Source organism: Cupressus sempervirens, chromosome 6, assembly GCF_028749045.1.
Source record: "Cupressus sempervirens isolate cs-2001-9-10 chromosome 6, ASM2874904v1, whole genome shotgun sequence".
Lineage (NCBI taxonomy): Eukaryota > Viridiplantae > Streptophyta > Pinopsida > Cupressales > Cupressaceae > Cupressus > Cupressus sempervirens.
The window spans coordinates 237,213,745-237,218,626 of NC_143123.1; positions in this window are offsets into that span (position 1 = coordinate 237,213,745).

Consider the following 4,882-nt stretch of genomic DNA (forward strand, 5'->3'; position numbering starts at 1 on the left):
CACATATAGAAAGAGCCTCATCCTAAACCCAAAGTATGAGATTCCTCCCTTTGTTTCAGTAAGGGACTAGAATGAGTTCATTTTGGATGCAAAAGAGAAAGGGGAATGTCCAAAAGAAAGTACACTAGAAAATCCAAAGAGGTATGCAATAGTATTAACTACTAGTACATTAATGAGAAAATTTAGGGTTCAACTTCAGTATCAACAATTTCAACTAGCTCAATTTAATCTATCTATTGATGAAAGGAATGTAATTCATATGCTAACACAACTGCTTATAAATCTCAATCTCAATCTGGGCATAAATCCTACATAAGATATAAATATAGTGCGCTTATAACTTCACATATAGCTATATTATGTATTGAAAATATAGTAATGCTCAACTACATGCACCATAGTTGTATCTGTTAGTAGTATAGGTGATAAATGATATTCAGTAATTGTAATGACAAGAACAATTTTTTTGAAAAACTTTGCAAGAATTTTACTAATGGTCAGTCTCCTAAAAGTAATAAGCACCACGTTCAATGCCATAAACACAAGTTAATGACAACAATCACATTCCTATCTTTGAGGACTGACAACAACCCTTGTAGATTTATATTTATTGGTATTGTGGAGAGATGATCCAGCCTACACTAGGTAAGACAAACTATTTGAGACTTCATTTGGATGACATGATGTATGTTACCTATTGACCATGGCTAGGCATAGAGCCATAAGATGATGTATTCTCCTAGCTAGGATTCATGTTGGTATCTTAGCTACTGAATGGCCATTCTTCATTGAAGATAGAGAGATTTCCGCTAACCCATGTCTAGAGACAGTTCAACTATCAATACAGTATATCACAGGAGTACTGTAGTTACACCTACTTCACCAAGGAGGTAAAGAAAGGTTGTTCTCCTAGATTGGACCCAATCAGATGTATGGAAGATGTTAGTGGCCTTACCATTTATAGGTGGGACTACTTTCTAGATGTAGTGAATGATGGTGTCACTTCCTAGTACATAGAGCATTTGGCCACACATTCATTTCCTCATATAACTGATCCTATAGGGGTAGTTAGTTAGGCACCACACCCTGATGTTCAACAACCACAAGAACATCCTTTGTGGGAGGAGAGACCATTATAATGGCCACTAGTAGTTCTTGTTACAATTCCTTCTCATACTGTTAGATTGGATCTTAGATCAAGCAACAATGAATAGGCACATAGGCCTACTCAGGTGAGAACTCATAGAGAGATGAGAACCATGGGTGTAGTAGGAGGTGATGCCAGGAGACGTAGGGTAGAGGAGCCACCATAATAGGATGTGGGTGGAGGAGGGGATGATGACATGCCAAATTAGCCTCCACAAGTTTCACCCATAGGAGATGTATTAGCACAGACTCAAGATTCTCTATGACATGTGAGGGAGAGATTGAGGACTTCTCAAAGGTAGGTGGGCAAGTTACAGGTGCAAGTTATAGTTAGAGATGCATGACTAGCTAGAAGAGGGGAACTGTGAGATAGTAGATCTATGGTCTAAGATCATAGAGCTAAAGAGATAGATAGAGTTAGAGTGAGATGAGACCTATCATCATACCTCTCCAACTACTCATTATTATGTAGTATGTGAAAATGTAGTACCTCTAGCTCAACATGTCTCAAGGTTCTATGATTATGCTTGAGCTTCTTATGGTGTAGTGCCTCCTGCACATGTAGATGTTACTCCTCCTCCTCCTCTTGGTGATGAGAGGGAAGGCTGTAGTTAGGTCCATGCTATCTTTTTTCCCTTTTTGTATCTTTATATTGATCATGAGATTCATTGTATATTTGATGTATCATTTTGAGACTTGAGATATTGATAGTTCTCTGATTAGCACTTAGTTTTGATCTTTTGATTGTATCACCCCTCCAACATGTCATTGATATATATATGACACTAGATGCAAATTGTCCACTCTTAGAAAGCATTAGAATTATTGATTGCAGTTTGCATAGTAAGATATTGGTGAGCTTTTGTTTACCTAAATATCTCTATTTGGAAACTAACACTCAACTTCTGGAACATTTTGCAAAAGTGAAATCGATCAGGAAAATCACCTATTCTAATGATGAAGATTTTGCTAATGTCAAAGTTCTACAATGATTTCCTTATTTGGAGGAGTTGTGCATGCATTCTCCATTATTGGCCATGTCCCCTACAAGTGTAAGAATTTATGTTATTTTAATCTACATGAAAGCATTTGTTTGCAAGCATTTAAAGTTATGAATTTGTTTTTGGAAAACTCTAACCAAAATTTCATTCTTATAAATAATGTTGATAATTTTTGCTATTTCTTTCCACTCTATGAAATTTACTGTTTCTTAAACTCTTATACCTTATTTATAGGATCAAAATTATGTGGCATTATTAAAGCGAATGGTTTAAACATGATCACATACTAATTTTCTTAATTTCTACAATAAAAGTGTTAAAGTTGACTTTTTATTTTTTTCTATCCTTAATTCTTCTTTTACTATGTGACTTTTAAGAATAGTTGAAGCTTATCTAAATAGTTTTCTATCCAACTATCAGCTTTGAAATTGTTTATTGTGGATGTAGACTATATGAAACATCCTCCAAACTATGATGTAATGTTTTTGATCTTCTCAAACATTCTGAATGGTGCTCCACTGCTAGAAGCAATCAAAATAAACATAGATTAAGATAAGTCTTAAGTCATGAGTCTTTTGTTGGAACAATGCTAGGTAGTTCCTGTTAGTTGCTAGTTATCTTAGCAAATCATTGGGGATTTTGTTTCAGTTACAACCACCATTTATAAAATCAGTTCCATGCACTGTGGAGGCTAAAGAAGCACTTGATGCATAAAGGTGATGTCTTTTAAATTGAAAACAAAAAAAATACTTACTTTTTAGCTACGGGTAAAAAGGAATGCTACTAAAACAATCCAAAATCTAACATTCACCCTCAAGTTTATACCTATTGCAACCTTGAGGATAAAAACACTTTTAGTGTAGAACCTATGTATACTCTGTAGGACATCAAGAACCAGAAGGTAATGATACTAAGGTAATGCTACCAAACTCATGCCTTTCCACTAAGCATATAGACTCTAAACTGTAGTTTGAACCAGTGGTTCCTCCATGTGACGCCCCCCCCCCCCCCCTCCCCAATTTACTAAATATGTTCACATCCCATTCAACTAAATTGACTTGTTTTTGATGGAAAAAAAATTAATCTATAAAATCTACTAGCTGTTTGAACTTTTAGCTTATCATTTACTTTCTGTGACAATGGATAATATAGACTGTCGAAATTGATGTGTAATTTTATGGAGAGGCATGTTAGAATATGGATAAATACTTAGCATGAACTCCATGGATAAATAGCATGATTACACATGTCAATTAAAGGTATGATGCTATAATTTCTTCTCTTTTTTCATATTTTTGGTGGAACATGCTTCTTTATGCTAAAACCTTCATACCAATATCTAATAATCCACTATTTAGTACTGATCTCTATATCTTTATCATCTAACGTATTTCAAACTTTTCATAGGTTGCAGGACACATCAAAGGCAATAAAGGTGAGGCTGGAAAAGGTTGGGCAACACAGACTTGGCTCTGGGGGATATTTGAAAATCAAAGCACATGTTGTAAGTAGCAATAAATGAATTGCAAAGAAAAAATATTTATAAAATTATTGGTAAATAGATTTTTCCTTTCTTGTTCCTTGTGACAATATGACCCTTAATGCTCGAATGCTAAACAACATCTGTTGACAACAGTTGAAAAGTCATCTTCTAATTACTATCTTTTCTCTAAATTTATAGGTACAACTCCCTATGTGGATGATTTTCAAAGAATTATGTTTTGATTATAAACTAATGAGGTGTATGCTCTTAACCTGAGAGTAGAAGAGGCTAACCGAACTAAGTCTAACCAGAGCTTAATTCAGGCAAGAAATACTTACTAATCTACAAACCAAGCTATAGAATCCACAAATATTATGAATTCATAACCCAGAAACTATCTACAAAAATTTAAATGAAATGATTAAGAACTTCTACTGAATCTTTCCCTGAATCTCCCAAAGCACTTCTTACTCTGATTAATTCATATCCTTATTACAAAAAGAATGAAACATCCCTCCTTTCTTCCTATAATTCAGATTTAAAATAAAGATGCATAGAAGCAACAGGCTAACTAAATGGAACAAAAATTATTGACATAAAATCCTCTTTTATTGGCTCTACAATATCAAGTCCTTTACACCAATAACTTGTCCACACCCCCATCCCCCCCTTTTTTTTGCTTTCTTTACAATAGTTTATATAAGGATTACAATATATGATCTTCATAAGAATCTGAAGTGTTTCAGCTTCCAGAATCTGGAAAGGTGAAAGAATAACACTTTTGAAATTACAAATAAAAAGAAACTCAAAAGGCTCTATCTTTTCCTTTGATCTACCTCAAAGAATGTGAAATGAAAAGACTCTACCAATTGACATGAACTTGAAGTATGCCACATCTACATGTTTGAATTGATGAAAAACACCATTTACCTCACTCACTTTTGCATAGTAGTTGCACTACTTCTTTTTCTTGTTCATTTATCATCTCCATTCACATGCACTAAGAAAAGACAATACCATGCTTCTCACCTACACAATCGCACAAACACTTGGAGTGCTCTCGTTTAGTCCAACAAAAGTAAACAATGACTCCTGTAGCCGATTACAATGCAAAAAGCCATTTCATTCACCAGCAACAATGCCTTTTGTTTCTCTAGAATCTTCTAAAAATGTTAAAAAAACATTTTCATAAAATTTAGTACATTCAAGATAGAAAGCTCATATTTCAACACCTGTTGATCCAAATCCACCT